Source organism: Lissotriton helveticus, chromosome 2_1, assembly GCF_964261635.1.
Source record: "Lissotriton helveticus chromosome 2_1, aLisHel1.1, whole genome shotgun sequence".
NCBI classification, from domain to species: Eukaryota; Metazoa; Chordata; class Amphibia; order Caudata; family Salamandridae; genus Lissotriton; species Lissotriton helveticus.
The window spans coordinates 865510545-865528301 of NC_136059.1; positions in this window are offsets into that span (position 1 = coordinate 865510545).

The following is a 17757-nucleotide window of genomic DNA, read 5'->3' on the forward strand; positions in this document are numbered from 1 at the left end:
TAGTATAATGCAAACATTTCTGAGTCATGCCAAAAAGTGTAGCATGTTATGGCTAAGCAAAACTGACTGACCAGAAATCCATCACAAAATGGCTTTTTTGCGACCTCGTGTACGCAACGCTCAGACAGTAGCCGTATGAGCTCATGTGGGCTCAAAGGCGTCTTGCACAACAAGCTGCGAGGTAACATGCGCAAAAGACTGTAGTGTGGGCTGGGCCCTGTTGCGCACATTGTTAAGTTAGCATAGGCTTCCTAGAAGTTTAAACGCCATTTTACCTTTTTGCCGCTTTTGCATACGACACCGCACATAACTGTAGTTGTAAGTTAGGCTGCGTGAAATGTTTCACATGAGAAGGGCTTGTTTTCAGCATTCCTACACTTACATCGTGACTCTAGTCTGCACACTGAGTTCTAAAGCCTGAAAGGTGATCATAACAAAAGTAGCTGTTGTTCGGGCTGGTCGGCTCATGTTCTAGCCATAACAAATATGCAGCTGCAAGCCAATGTGATTCTGACACCATTAATATCACACTGTAAGCATGATTTCACACACTTGGAAGATTCCCATTTTTCCAGACAGACAGAGAGCGTTTGCAGATCCTGATGTGATTCACACCTGCTGATCTTGGAGGTATGAGGTATGGGGTCCCCTAAACAAGGCTAAGAGACCTTCTATAATTTAAAAAATATAGTTCCTAGCTAGAGAGCGTGATTCACTAGGCCCTATAGGACCTATTTTCACCATCATTGTAATACGATTTCTCCCTTTGTGTTTTATGGAATTGTAACAATGCTGATCATATTATTTCTAATCATATGCCTGCTTATATTAGCAAAGATACTGCATCTTAGAGCACGTCGTTAAAACAAATATTTTAACCCTTCCCGTGGCTCTTTTTTACGCCTGTTGTGGTAAGAGAGTATAATGAAAGAGTGTTCTTACTTCCCACCATTCCTGAGTATAACCTAAGTTGCATGTTCTGGGTTTTCTAATCATTGGTTTCTTTGCTATTGGATGAAGAACTAATGTGACACTGATGCTAGCTGGTTAGGGTTTCCAGGCACTGAGGTGAGTTTTTTGGTACACCACAATTCACCGATGTCCTGGGTCTCTTTGCACAGTTCTTTGTAGGAACAGGATCCCTGCGACAAGAAATGAAGCTAAAATGGTTGCATGGCTCAGGCTAACTTTGCAAACAGTACAGTAGACTAGAATGACCCTAGGGACCATAACACTACTAGTGTCTACTCTACTCTAGTACCTGATTTGGACTAGTGATGTATGTTTATATGTATGTATTAACTTGTATTCAATCTTGCTAGTGAAAAAGAATAAATAGTGGGAGGTGACTATATGGCATCCCAAAATGTTTAAGGTTTTTCTAGGCGTACTACCGACCTCCAGTGCCGGGGCCAGCGGCGATGGCGATGCAGCCATTAAAGAGGGAGCAAGAGATGCGGCACCTGCAGGAGCTACAGGGGGTGAGCCAGCAGCAGTGGCTGGCGGTAGTAAAGTATATTCCTTACTTATTGACATTACACTAGCTGGAAGGGTGTACACTCACTGTACTGTTGAGACTTAGTAAGTAAGTATCAAGTTGTACTGAACATTATACAATGGTTGAAGAAGACACCCTTTACTTAGCATTAGCAATAGCATTAGCAGCGTGAGTTGAGTAACCAATGGCCTCTTCTATCTGACTCCAACTCAGCTGTGAAAGTTTTATGGAGAAGACTAAAAGTCAGATCAGATGACCTTGATGGATGTGTTGAACAAAAAGGGAAAGAAGGGTGGAAGGAGGTAGGACGGGCAAGATGTAATATGACTGGCAGAGAAGGATACATTGGAAGCATGCTTAGGTGGCTGATAGGAATTAGATGCATGGGTTGTTGAAGGATCGGTGGAAGGTGAAAGAAAAGATGCCTGCCTGGGTGGGCGACACCGTATGGGTGGATAGGATAGCAAGAATTGTCAGCGGTGTTTAGGTCAAACTCAAAGCCAAGGCAAGCAAGGAAGGATGCATGGTGGTTGTTGGTAAAACAAACTAAGGTTTGTTGAGAGATTAAGAAGAATGATAGACGTTTACTTTGAATGGATGGTTAGATGCCTGGATGTATTCATCATAGATATCATAGTAGGTGGAGACTGTCACTGGATGCAGAGTCTTAGTTTGAAGAGAATGTAAAAGAAACCACGCCAGAGTAGCAAAGCCGAGGGGAATATAAGTTGTATTTTCAGAATACTCCCTTGAATGACAGTAGTTTGCAAGCACATCATATATATTACCTACTGGCGGTCGCCAGTAGGTATATATAGTTAGGATTTTTTCTCTATGGAATTTTTGAAAAATTCTATGTCTAATAACTTTGGCGTTTGTGGACGGAATTGGCTGAAATTTTCAGGAAAATGGCACATTTTGTTTCTGAGCAGCCCTTAAAAATTTGGGGGGGGTTCGTCAAGGGGGGGCCGAGAAAAAAGGGGGGTCCCAAAACGTGTTTTTAACATTGAGTTTTCCATAGGGCGGTTGGCCTCACTTTTAGCCCGAACGGCTGAATGGATTTGCACGAAACTTGGCAAAATTGTAGGGACTGGTAGCCCGATGTGCCTTTGCTAGGTCTCAATATATGTGCTCCAGTGGATTTTGAGAAATTAACGTTCAAAAAAAGATATATATCTGTAACAGCGGACCGGGCAGCGCTCCGGTTCGCGGACTTTACGCGTAACGGAACTTCGCGTAGCGAAGCTGATTGGCTCTCCGGCGTCTGTGAACATTCCAAACAGTCCGTAGCGGCCGCCATCTTGTCTCTCGGTAGGATCGAGAGACAAGAGGAGGCCAAAGCGAAGGGGCAAATGACCATAAGGGGGCATAGTAGATCCTCGCTGACCCCCTAGGTTTGATGTGGAGGTTTTAAAAGGGTCCCGCGGGGCAAAAAAAAAAAATAATAATAATAATCGAACGGCTGAATGGATTTGCACGAAACTTGGTAAAATATTAGGGACTGGTAGCCCGATGTGCCTTTGCTAGGTCTCAATATATGTGCTCCAGTGGATTTTGAGAAATTAACGTTCAAAAAAAGATATATATCTGTAACAGCGCTCCGCTTCGCGTAACGGAGGTTTGCGAAGCTGATTGGTTCTCCGGCGTCTGTAAACATTGCAAACAGTCCGTAGCGGCCGCCATCTTGTCTCTCGGTAGGATCGAGAGACAAGAGGAGGCCAAAGCGAAGGGGCAAATGACCATAAGGGGGCATAGTAGATCCTCCTTGACCTCTTAGGTTTGATGTGGAGGTTTTAAAAGGGCCCCGCGGGAAAAAAAAAAATAATAATAATAATCGAACGGCTGAATGGATTTGCACGAAACTTGGCAAAATTGTAGGGACTGGTAGCTCGATGTGCCTTTGCTAGGTCTCAATATATGTGCTTCAGTGGATTTTGAGAAATTAACGTTCAAAAACAAGATATATATCTGTAACAGCGCTCCGCTTCGCGGAGATAAAATTATATCTGTATTACCTAGCTGTTGCTAACACCAGTTAGCGACGGCTAGTAGGAGATAGCGACCATCTTGGGCCCCACTTTGCATGTGAGTGATATTTATCACTAATGACATGCAAAGTGGGCATGCCAAGATGTTAGCGACTGGAAACAGTCGCTAACATCGCTATCTCCTATTATCAACTTTTGGAAATATTCAAGATAAGCGCGAATATCTCCAAAAGCTAGCACCTGCCCTGAGCAGTTCTTAGCCATGTTATCCAATGGGAGGTGGATAACATGGCTAAGAGCATTAGCTCGGTAATGCATGAATATCGCTGAGTTTTCAGCGATATTAATGCATTGCGGTCGTTTATTATCGTATTTGCGATAAACCTTGATAATAGCAAGGTTTATCTGCGATAATTTCTGACGATGCTTAGCGGTAAAAAAATCGTTGCTAAGCATCGTTAGGGATAAATATCGCTTAACTTTGGTAATATGCCCCAACGTCTGTTAACGTTCGATTCGAAGGAAATCAGGAAGTGTTGAAAAAACATTGTCTGCGCCAACTTGTCTTTTTTCAAATGCCACACTTTTGTCGTGCACGGCAGCCATTTTAGATGCCTTGACCAGACCCACTCTGTGCACGCTGTCGATCCTTAGCATGGCTCCCCACCCTCGCAAGCATCTCCCCCAGGCAGTGGTCACCCCCGCTCTCTGTCTTATGCATGGGTAATAAACCTCCCCCCATCTGCGCTGCTCTTCCCTGAGAATCACACCCTGTGCCCGCCCGACACCTCCCTTTCGCCCTATTCACTACCGCGCCCTCTGACACTCCTTTTCCTCTGTGTCCGATTGTCCAGGCTGGTCCTAGGGTATCAGCTAGCCCTGCAGATGTAGTTTATGGCCCCAGCTGTAAAGAATCACCCCTCTTCAAAGGAGTTATAGTAGATCAAGGCCCACACTCGATGAGATCCGTCACAGCAGACGCGTTCCTATTATCTGAAAACCATCCTGTATTGTGATTGGGGAGGGGACCGAGCCTGAAGCGGAAGATTCCAGGGATGACTCTTTGTACATCAAAGTTTTTACAATTATGTGTCACATTAAAAATATATAGCACTCCGACAAAGTAGTAAGATTATAAAACTTTAATAACTTATAAATATATACAAGAAAACAAAAATAGTAATAACATATAAACATTTTTAGGGAAAAACAACGAAGTAGCGGTCGGCTGTGCGAATAGTCCCAACGCAGCACAACGTCCAGATTTCCGGCGTGGGGCGTCGCGGGGGGTGGGTCATCAGTAGCAAACTGTTGTGCGAATAGTTCCAAGGCAGCAGAACGATGGCACCAAGGTGATGTCCAGTAAGTTGCCGCACTGGTTTTGGTATCCTACAATGCTGCTCCGAATAACGGCGTGGGGCGCCCCGGGGGAGGCGGCGTGAACGGGCCTCTCCAGGTGGAGTGTCATCTGTTGTAGTGGGGCGCCCCTTTACCGTTTCAGTTGCCATTCCGTCCGTTTTTGGTCCACTGTGTCAAAATCCGCCATTCAGCTGAGTTGCGCCCACTCTTGCGGTGCAGCGATAGGCGGCTGTCACAGGACTCTCAAAATGGCGGCAGGCTCTTTCCTTTTTGGGCCTGGCCCACTGAAATGGCCCTGGGACACCTTGGAAATCGGACGCTTGTCTGCTAGGTCTTGGACCCCATTCTCGAAAGCGTCCCCTCCGCCTTGAGGATTCATCAAAAGTTTTGGGGGCCCCCGACTCCTGTAGGCTTCTGGTGGGGAGCGGTTGCCATGATTGCTCGCGGAATGACCACGACGGAGCTACGAGATGGTGGTGCTCTCATGCTGACGCCAGCTTCAGTCTGAAACATCCAGAAACAAGGTGGGGCTTTCATCGTTTGGGAAAAAAAAAAGTTTTCATCCAATGAAAAGTGTTGTTTTTAGGTCATATGATCAAGCCTTCCATCATTAGGAAACCAAAAGTAAAATGAACCAATGAAAAGTTTTATAAACAAGTCACATGACCTGTTATGCGGCATAGGGTATAAAATGCGGAGAAAATACGTTGGCACGTGAGGCGGCGTCAGTAGCGGACCGATGTGCGAATAGGCCGAAGGCAATACAACGCGCCAAGATCCGGATGGCACCGAGGTGGTGTCCAGCAAGTTGCAGCACTGGTGTGGCCATCCTACAATGCTGAAAGTCGGCGTGGGGCGCCCCGTTGGCCTGTGAGTTTGCGTCAGTAGCGGACCGATGTGCGAATAGGCCGAAGGCAGCACAACGCGCCAAGATCCGGATGGTACCGAGGTGGTGTCTAGTAAGTTGCCGCACTGGTGTGGCCATCCTACAATGTTGAAAGTCGGCGTGGGGCGCCCCGTTGGCCTGTGAGATGGCGGCAGTAGCGGACCGATGTGCGAATGGGGCCAAAGGCAGCGCAACAATATTTTCGGAATAGAAGACACCACAAGGCGCTGAGATGCCAAGATCCGGATGGCACCAAGGTGGTGTCTAGCAAGTTGTGGCACTGGTGTGGCCATCCTACAATGGTAAAAGTCGGCGTGGGGCGCCCTGTTGGCCTGTGAGATGGTGTCAGTAGCGGACTGATGTGCGAATGGGGCCAAAGGCAGCGCAACAATATTTTCTGACTGACACCACAAGGCGCTGAGATGCCAAGATCCGGATGGCACCGAGGTGATGTCTAAGTTGCGGACCGATGTGCGAATGGGGCCAAAGGCAGCGCAACAATATTTTCTGTACGGAAGATACCACTAGGCGTTGAGATGCCAAGATCCGGATGGCACCGAGGTGATGTCTAGCAAGTTGCTGTACTGGTGTGGTCATCCTACAATGCTGAAACTCGGCGTGGGGCGCCCCATTAGTCTGTGAGATGGCGTCAGTAGCGGACCAATGTGCGAATAGGCCGAAGGCAGCACAACGCGCCAAGATCCGGATGTCACCGTGGTGGTTTCATAGTTGAGAGGCACTTCATCTGCAGTGGGGCGCCGAGATCCGGATGGCACCGAGGTGATGTCTAGCAAGTTGCTGTACTGGTGTGGTCATCCTACAATGCTGAAAGTCGGCGTGGGGCGCCCCATTAGCCTGTGAGATGGCGTCAGTAGCGGACCGATGTGCGAATAGGCCGAAGGCAGCACAACGCTCCAAGATCCGGATGTCACCGTGGTGGTTTCATAGTTGAGAGGCACTTCATCTGCAGTGGGGCACCGAGATCCGGATGGCACCGAGGTGATGTCTAGCAAGTTGCTGTACTGGTGTGGTCATCCTACAATGCTGAAAGTCGGCGTGGGGCGCCCCATTAGCCTGTGAGATGGCGTCAGTAGCGGACCAATGTGCGAATGGGGCCAAAGGCAGCGCAACAATATTTTCTGAAGAGAAGACACCAAAAGGCGCTGAGATTCCAAGATCCGGATGGCATCGAGGTGGTGTCTAGCAAGCTATGCAGTTGAGTTGTGTGCGCACTTGCGGCGAATAGGTCGAAGGCAGCATAACAATGTTTTCTGAATAGAAGACACCACAAGGCGTTGAGATTCGGTTACCACCGAGGTGATGTCTAGCAAGTTGCCGCACTGGTGTGGCCATCCTACAATACTGCTCCGAATAACGGCGTGGGGTGCCCGAAGGGGGGGGGGGGAGGCGGCGTGAACGGGCCTTCCTAGGTGGAGGCTCGTCTGCTGTAGTGGGGCGCCCCTTTACCGTTTCAGTTGCCATTCAGCTGAGTTTCGGCTGCTCTTGATGCTACAGCGACAGGCGGCTGCAACAGGACTCTCAAAATGGCGGCCTGTTCTTTGGATTTGGGCCTGGTCCACTAAAATGGCCCTGGGACACCTTAGAACTCGGACGCTCGATTTTTTTTTCCTTTCCTGTACATGCAAAAAAAGGTAAATGCCCGGTACGTTACATGCTTCATCTGCCACGATGAACTCTCCAGAGGAACCGAAAAAAAATATAGTTATGGTAACTATACCATGCATCGTCATATGGAGAGGTGGCACCAATTAATTATAGTGCTGCATAAAAGAGAGATTTGGAGGAGAACCCCTGACCTGCTAGTACATTCATCAAAGAAGTGGCACTGACAGCATCAGAGGCAAGGGAAACGGTCCCAAATATTTAGAAGAACTTTGGAAAGATTAAAATGACATGTTTAGATTGTGGCAAATTAATTTCATGTGGACAGATGAGTGTTACTCTAATAAATACAGCATATGAACATCATCATAGTCGATGGTTGGTAGAGACATTTTGACTATATCCTGGACCTGCCCGTCCTCGCCCAAAATGGCGCCGGAATAAATGGGACTCGTAACTCCTTGTTGTGTACTGGTTGCAGAACCTTGAAATCACGAGATACGTATGCAGTTTTGAAGCACATGGCGGGCGGGGACGAGAATTGATTGAATATTTCGACATCCCTATTGATATTAAGTTCTGATGTGTTATTGATTACTGTACTATTGAAAGTTCGAATTAACGTCACCCATGGTACTTGCCCGCAAATGTATATCTAGATAATTTTATTGTAACTGGCCCTGTCGTATTTTAATTATAAAATGTACGTCCACCGATTCCGTAACTGTTAGACACCTTAGTTCTTGCAACCTAATGGCCCGCCCGTTACGTTCCTCTACAGTGTAAATGTCTACTCATCATATACGATTACAGTTTGCTCCGTGGCCGGCCCACGTGGTTATAGGCTCGTATTTGTATAATGAAATTTTCACAATAAAGGTTTTTAAAAGAAAACATGGTAGTAGTATATACATTGGTAAATTTTTTAATAATAGTCACTGTTTTAGAATCATTAAAAGGCAAGTGAAATAAAGCAGACCAATTACATGAAGGGTAAAAGGTATAATACGAAGGAACGCAGTAAAGATAAATGGTCAAGGGCTGTTGTGTTTTCTATTCCTGCAACATAAAGTGATCGATAAGAATCTCATATTCAGGCGTATCGGCGACTAAGACAGCAGGTCGACCCTCTTTTGCTCAACGGCTCCGTCATGGGACGAAGAAACGCTCTTTTTTTCGAAAAAAGAATATATTTTACTTGCAGGACACTTGTAAATTTTCCGGGAAAGTACATTAGCCTGGAACATTATAACATATATTTAAGAAAAAATAATGTTCGGAAGTAATAAAAAGCGTAATTTTTAGGTCATATGACCAAGCCTTTCATCATTAGAATAAGAAAAGTAAAATGAACCAATGAAAAGTTTTATTAACAAGTCACATGACTTGTTATGCTTACGTTACGCGCTGCGCGCCCCGGATGACTTCCGGATGCGCTAACGCGGCGCGTCATATGACGCATTACGCGACAACGCAGGTCCAGAATATAGTCAAAATGTCTCCACCAACTAGCGGTCGGAACACAACCCCTTTCAGCAGGCTAAATAGTTCTGTTAAATGACAACAGAAGGGACAGGCAACAAGAACCATCAGTCAAAGAGGGGAGGGCTAGTTCTTCTCTACCGGGTTACATTGGGGCGCTACCGGAACTGATCGAATTGGTAGTCTACAGTGTTTCTGGATGTTTCAGACTGAAGCTGGGGTTAGCATGAGAGCAGTACCATTTCGTAGCTCCGTCGTGGCCATTCCGCAACCAATCATGGCAGCCGCTCTTTATCGTTATTTTGGGCGGGGTGGGTGGCGGAGCCGAGCTGTTTTGCAGCCATCATTGTGTGGAGTTCAGTTCATCTCACTAGTTTTGTATTTGTCATGAGGGGTTGTTCCTAATGTTTCTATTTTAGCGAGGTCAAAAAGAGATCCCGTTAGTGGCCTACTGATTTTGCTCGATTCCTTTTCTTTTTTTTTTTACACGATTTTTCGTTATCTGCAAAGACTAAACAGAATATTGCGACTCTGTGTTTGTTTGTAAATAGAGAATGAACCAAAGAGAACCAATTCTAAAACAGTAAATACTTGGATAACAATCAATCAAATGGAGAGAGAAGCAGGCACGACGTATTACAACGGGGGCAAAGGCCTGCGTTAACTACCCTTCACTATGTGCAAAGAGAGAGTACTCCTAATAGAAATGAGGGGGGGGGCACCATTCAAAGCAGATCAGTGTGCATAAACACGAAAATGTTTTCACTTACCACGTACTTGACATTCGACAGCTTATGATATTTGCTATTAAAAAACCATTGAAATTCACTGAAAAAACCATAGGTTATAGATCATATATAGTTAGGAATTAGCATTTACAAAACCTTGAAAATTCACTGAAAAAACCATAGGTTATAGACCATATATAGTTAGGAATTAGCATTTAAAAAACCTTATTTTACTCACACAAAACCATTGAAATTCCATATATAGTTAGTTGCACTAACTATATATCGCGCACCCGCAATCCACTGCTGATGATGTCACATATTACATCATTCATGACATGGTCAGTGACATCACTGATGACATCACTGATGACATCTCAAATGACATCACTGATGACATCACTGATGACATCTGAAATGACATCACTGATAACATCTCAAATGACATCACTGATGACATCTCAAATGACATCACTGATGACATCACTGATGACATCTCATTTGACATCAATGACCACATCACTGATGATATCATTCATGTGACAATACAATGCATCTCCTCACACTTTAATATAACCTCTGTTACACCCAGTGTTAAATACAGAGTATAATTTTTGAAACCATTGACACACCAATACTAGTTACTACATACGCACTCAGTGATTCCTATGTTTACACACACATTCACTCATTTACCCCTACAATCATTCATACATACAATCACTCATCTTTACAACACTATCATATGCACTCATACACCTATACAGACTCTCACACTCTGTCACTCATCCATGGAGTTACTCACACACCTAGTCAGTCCTGTAAATAATCAATCACACTTCCATTTTCTAATCGATACAGTTAAACATAGAGCACCTTACATTTTGAAACATATACTAACACATACTTACTCTCTTATACAATCATTGATACAAGTACACATTGATCTGCACAGAGTCACACACCTCCCAGCCAGCCACACACACACTCAGTCTCCCATACAAATACTTGGGCAATCAATCAATAACCCATATAGTTACTCATATAGCTACTGACCAACACATGCAGCAGTTTACAGAACAACAGACATAATGATGCACAAATTAAGACAGTTTAGTCACTAACCCATGCACTCAGTGAGACACATTTAATCACTCACTCATACAGTCAGTCACGCACCTACTAAATCCTTCATCCAGACACTTCTACATCTACTCATTCTTCAATATGTAAAACATATTTAAACTTTACAGAAACACACAGTCACTGGATGATGTCATCAGTGATGTCATTTGAGATGTCATCAGTGATGTCATCAGTGATGTCACTGACCATGTCATGAATGATGTAATATGTGACATCATCAGCAGTGGATTGCGGGTGCGCGATATATAGTTAGTGCAACTAACTATATATGGAATTTCAATGGTTTTGTGTGAGTAAAATAAGGTTTTTTAAATGCTAATTCCTAACTATATATGGTCTATAACCTATGGTTTTTTCAGTGTATTTTCAAGGTTTTGTAAATGCTAATTCCTAACTATATATGATCTATAACCTATGGTTTTTTCAGTGAATATATATATGTATACATTGTGAATGTATGTAGTTATCAAGCATCTTCCTCCGACTCCGAGGATCACTCCCTACCTATGTTAATTTATTTTCAACTGTGTAAGCCAGCCTGCTATGGATGGCCTATCTGTTGGTTACACAATCAATCAAAACAAAGTACCTCATGTAGTCCCATATATAAGCAATGATCATTGGATCAGATATATAACCTACCTTTTTGTAGTAGCTAGGCCAGGGTGAAAGTGAAATTGAGCAATTGCCCTTAATGTAACAGAGAGAGTATGGCCTGTGCCACACGTAATAGAAAAATACGAGCTTCTCCACCTGCAGACAGTAGTAAATAAAACTAACGTGAGTCTGCGTCATGACTCAAGTATGTTTGTCTTGGGTGCAAGCTGACTGAGCTGGCATGCCGGCTACAACAAGGTTGTGTAATTTCGCTAAACTAGAGAGAAGAAGACGACTGGTGTACTGTGTACTGGAGTCCATAGTGCTAGTATAATGCCTGAAACTCCCACAGATGTTAGAGGCTGAGGAAGCGGGAGGACAAATACATACCATAAATGTTATGTACTGTGCTTGCTAGTGCTACTATGCCACTATGTGTTGAAATAATTTTGTGTTACTGTTTTGCTAATAGTCTTTTTTCCTTTCTTGATATAGCTCCTCCAAAACCAACCAGGAAGGAGTTGGCAGCCATGGCCCGGCACCGGAAGCTGGATGCCATCTGTAAAGAGTACCGGCGGCTGATGGTTCTGGCGGAGGAGGAGGAGGAGGCATGTAGGTCTGCTGTGGTTGTTGACTTATTTACCTTTTATGCCACTTGATTTGAAACACCCCAAGTTATTCCATCAATCATCTCCAATCCAACTGACTGACTGCGAAGATAGTATGGTCATCATCATGGTGTTGTACCTGTCGTTCAAATCAGTCTGTAGCGTACCGACTCCGAGTAAGTCCATATTCCACATTAAAAAATGCAACGGATATTGACCTGCAGTAGTAGAAGTACAATTTGGTTATTAAACAACAAGAAGGGAAACATTGAGTCACTTTTAGTTGGTAGATTAATTACTAGTACAGTTCGACTTCATGCACAAAGTCATCAACACAAAAAACAGCAATCACTCAGAGTCAGCATCCAACGCATGCCATCATTACCTGTCTTGCTCTTCTCTTTGGCTGTCAGATGCCTAGTTCTGACAGGTGTGTGTTTTTGACCGAGGCAGTGGCCTCATTATTACTTCACATTCGTTTGGAGTGTTAGTTGCTGTTTTAGGTTTCTGATTCATCTGTAGCACTTTATCGCAGTTGAAGTTGGTTCACATGGTCAGCGCTGTGAAATGGGCCGCGGCCTGGGTAACGGTTATTGGTCAATTGAGTTTGCATAAATGTGACATGTCAGCAAGTTTCTTGAAGAGTCTTGTCTTTCTCTGCCAAGTACCTTCTGTTTTGACATTGATGAGCTTTTGATACCTGCCGAGGCTATATCCTCCTGACAGTGATGAATTTACTTTTGGATGCCTGCCGACTGGCGAAAGCCTTTGAACAGTGAAGAGCTTTGGATGCCTGCAGAGGTGGTAGCCTTCTCACAGTGATGAGTTTTGACTCGGAAACAAAAGGAGGACAGCTATAGTCTTGTTCCACTTCTTCTGGAGGGACTGTTAGGGGCAGCATTTTTTGTATTATTCTCCATCCAATGTCTGGCTTGAGGGAAATGTATTTAGGGCGAGTCAGGAAGATGGAGCAGGACTCTGAGGAGTGGGCAGTTAAATGTACAGAGGTGCAAATCCAATATGGAAATAAATGATGGTGATGGATGTGTTGTGATTCAAACCAGAAAGACAGAGACACACACAAATAAGAGAAGGAAGAAAGTAACAATTTGAAAGCCTAGTTGTCAGGGAAGAGGAGCTCATCCTCAAACTCTAGTGGTTTGATCAGATGTTGGTCATCTAACACACTCCTTCCGTCACCGAAGTCACTCTCCTCTTCCTGCTGTGATTCAGGTATTTTGTACTCTGGTGGTATAAAGTGCTGATTAATTTTGTTCATGATTAACCTCCCCACGTTTTTGGGTGAGCAACTGGTCCTTTTCACAGTTACAATGGTACCAGCAGCACTGAAAACGAGCTCAGAAGAGACACTTGTGACAGGGGAAGCCAGATACTTTATCACCAGCCTGCTGAGCACTGTCCTTTGGCTTCTTTTCCCATGCCAATACACCAATGGGTTTTGATCCATGAAGACCTCTGTTGTGTCATCCAGATAGGCTTGGACCGTACGCTCAATGCTTAGGGGTGTTCCGATGTGCTTGACCTCTTTTGCTTTTGCATTAGCACTGGACTTACAATACCTCTGCCGTAGAAACCAATCAGTTGGCGATTGTACTGTGGCTGATGATCCTGTTCTTGCTGTTGTTGATGTTATTGGTAGTGTTGGTGACTGATGTGAGGCAAACGCACTGCCCTCAGGCTTTGAAGTAGAACTTGACTCTGGATGCCATGTAGTACGTGTTCTGGCCTTGGGTGGGGGGCCTCTAATTACCAGCCGTTCCTTTTCGAAGTCAATGGCTTGCTCAGCTATCAAAGTTTTGTACTTGGTAATATCCACTTCCGAAAAAGGAATTACTGCCTTACTGGTCAGAAATACTTTGTACCGTGGATCCAAAACTGTGGCAGAAATGTAATGTTGATGTGACACAATGTTACTTTGAATCCTTGTATTTTCAGATAAGCAAATGGCTAAGGAGTCCGCCAACTATTATGCGTCTTGTTTGTCATCCACACTAAGCATGGGCGTAAAATCCGTTCCGCTCACGGAATTTGCGGATTTTCGGCACATTCAAAATCCGCGAACTCTCGCGAATTTGCCAAAAATTCGCAAATTCGCACGAAGCAGATTTTTTTGCTTGGGGTTGCGCTTGACAAATACAATATTGCGGCGCACGGCGTTCACTTACCGTCATTCAGCGTTTGAAGAGTTGTTTTTCTCCATGTTTGCGTGTGCTGTGCCATTTTAGATCTTGCTGCGGGATCCCACGGGAGTTTGTCGACCGCGATTACGTCATCGCGGCTTGCCACCTTGCACAGCGAGAGTTTGTCAACGCGAGTACGTCATAAAGGCCCGTGATCACGCATCGCGGGAGTAAACACTTGCGAACACGTAGATGCGGCGGGCAGCGACAATCTCGCGTTTGCGAAATTGCAAAATTTGCAATTCTGCACAAGAAATCCACCAGCAGGCAGCATAAACCTTCTGAAAATGATGAATTTTATAAGAATAACTCCTCAGGTTGACATTTGCCTGCACTTCTTTTTGCAAGGAGTCCATTTTTGGGGGGGGGAGGAAGGAAGTGCCCCACAGTCTCCAACTTCCTGTTCCTGTCCAGCAGGCTCCTCCCAGTGCTTTGTTCATGTCCTGGTCACTTTGATTTGGATCTTGACCTGGAAGGATTATTTTTTTGTGGATGCTGCTGGATATTTGGATTTGAGGCCTTTTTGACTTTCTTTGGATCACTTTTGGATTAGAAATTTCACAAGTAAGTTGATGTTGTTTGTTTGGGGCATTACAGTTGCTGCAACTACAATTTTGGAACTTTTTCAGAACATTAAATAAAATATATTGTGGGTAGCCACAGTATCCAGTAGGACCAGAGTTAGTTATGGGTGCATGAATCAACTGTTTCGTTGAATTTCAACATCATTTAGGGCATGGATGGCATTGGATTGTGGTGATTTTTGTGTGTTTTTCGATTTTTTGCCTGTTCTTGGGGCCTTTTGTCCAGGGGTACTCAGTGGTGCATGGACTGATTCTTTCTGTGGGGTCTCTTAAATGTAAGCATCATGGAGGGCATGGATGGCATTGGATTGTGGTGATTTGTGTGTGTTTTTTTATTTTTTGGGGTGTTGATGGGGCATGGCCCTGTGGGTGGGGGCCATTTTGAGGACTGGTACAGGCAGGGGGTCAAGGGGCCATTTTGAATCCAGGCAGTGTGCTTTGTGCCATAGGCTTGCATCCAATGTGCCTTGCTTTCATCCATTATGCCCAGGGGTACTCAGTGGTGCATGGGCCTAGTCTTTCTGTGGGGTCTCTTTAATGTAAACATCATTGAGGGCATGGATGGCATTGGATTGTGGTGATTTGTATGTGTTTTTCGATTTTTGGGCTGTTGTTGGGGCCTTTCGCCCAGGGGTACTCAGTGGTGCATGGGCCTGGTCTTTCTGTGGGGTGTCTTGAATGTATACATCATTGAGGGCATGGATGGCATTGGAATGTGGTAATTTGTATGTGTTTTTCGATTTTTGGGCTGTTGTTGTGGCCTTTTGCCCAGGGGTACTCAGTGGTGCATGGACCTAGTCTTTCTGTGGGATGTCTTGAATGTATACATCATTGAGGGCATGGATGGCATTGGATTGTGGTGATTTTTATGTGTTTTTCGATCTTTGGGCTGTTGTTGGGGCTTTTTGCCCAGGGTACTCAGTGGTGCATGTGCCTAGTCTTTCTGTGGGGTGTCTTGAATGTAAACATCATGGAGGGCATGGATGGCATTGGATTGTGGTGATTTTTGTGTGTTTTTCGATTTTTTGGGGTGTTGATGGGGCATGTCCATGTGGGTGGGGGCCATTTTGAGGACTGGTACAGGCAGGGGTCAAGAGGCCATTTTGAATCCAGGCAGTGTGCTTTGTGGCATAGGCCTGCATCCAATGTGCCTTGCTTTCATCCGCTATGCCCAGGGGTACTCAGTGGTGCATGGGCCTAGTCTTTCTGTGGGGTCTCTTTAATGTAAACATCATTGAGGGCATGGATGGCATTGGATTGTGGTGATTTTTATGTGTTTTTCGATTTTTGGGCTGTTGTTGGGGCCTTTTGTCCAGGGGTACTCAGTTCTGCATGGACTGAGTCTTTCCGCGGGGTCTCTTTAATGTAAACATCATGAAGGGCATGGATGGCATTGGATTGTGGTGATTTTTATGTGTTTTTCGATTTTTGGGCTGTTGTTGGGGCCTTTTGCCCACGGGTACTCAGTGGTGCATGGGCTGAGTCTTTCTGTGGGGTCTCTTTAATGTAAACATCATGGAGGCCATGGATGGCATTGGATTGTGGTGATTTTTGTGTGTTTTTCGATTTTTTGGGGTGTTGATGGGGCATGTCCATGTGGGTGGGGGCCATTTTGAGGACTGGTACAGGCAGGGGACAAGAGGCCATTTTGAATCCAGGCAGTGTGCTTTGTGGCATTGGCCTGCATCCAATGTGCCTTGCTTTCATCCGTTATGCCCAGGGGTACTCAGTGGTGCATGGGCCTAGTCTTTCTGTGGGGTCTCTTTAATGTAAACATCATTGAGGGCATGGATGGCATTGTATTGTGGTGATTTTTATGTGTTTTTCGATTTTTGGGCTGTTGTTGGGGCCTTTTGCCCAGGGGTACTCAGTTCTGCATGGACTGAGTCTTTCCGCGGGGTCTCTTTAATGTAAACACCATGTAGGGCATGGATGGCATTGGATTGTGGTGATTTTTGTGTGTTTTTCAATTTTTTGGGGTGTTGATGGGGCATGGCCATGTGGGTGGGGGCCATTTTGAGGACTGGTACAGGCAGGGGTCAAGGGGCCATTTTGAATCCAGGCAGTGTGCTTTGTGCGATAGGCCTGCATCCAATGTGCCTTGCCTTCATCCATTATGCCCAGGGGTACTCAGTGGTGCATGGGCCTAGTCTTTCTGTGGGGTCTCTTTAATGTAAACATCATTGAGGGCATTGATGGCATTGGATTGTGGTGATTTTTATGTGTTTTTCGATTTTTGGGCTGTTGTTGGGGCCTTTTGCCCAGGGGTACTCCTTGGTGCATGGGCCTAGTCTTTCTGTGGGGTCTCTTTAGTGTAAACATCATGGAGGGCATGGATGGCATAGGATTGTGGTGATTTTTGGGTGTTTTTCGATTTTTGGGGTGTTGATGGGGCATGGCCATGTGGGTGGGGCCATTTTGAGGACTGGTACAGGCAGGGGTCAAGGTGCCATTTTGAATCCAGGCAGTGTGCTTTGTGCCTTAGGCCTGCATCCAATGTGCCTTGCTTTCAACCATTATGCCCAGGGGTACTCAGTGGTGCATGGGCCTAGTCTTTCTGTGGGGTGTCTTGAATGTAAACATCATGGAGGGCATGGATGGCATTGGATTGTGGTGATACGTGAGTGTTTTTTTTCGATTTTTTGGGGTGTTGATTGGGCATGGCCATGTGGGTGGGGGCCATTTTGAGGCCTGGTCCAGGCAGGGCCTGGCCATGTGGGTGGGTGTCTAGGGGCCATTTTGGAGCCAGGCAGTGTGCTTTGTTGTGTCATAGGCCTGCACCCAGTCTGCCATGCTTTCATCCATTATGCCCAGGGGTACTCTGTCAGTGGTGCATTGTATTGGTCTTTCCATTTTGGGGGCTGGGTATAATAAAAAATGCTTACTTGCAAACTATTAATTGAAGCGCTACATATGCAACATTTATTTAACTGATGTTCCTCTGGCTTTGTTTGCTTTTAGGTGCAGAAAGACGAATCATCAGCCTCATCGTTCCTCATCAGTGCCAGGAAGAAGTCCTGCTGCGGTGTGTGCAGCACAACGTCACGTGTGGCCACA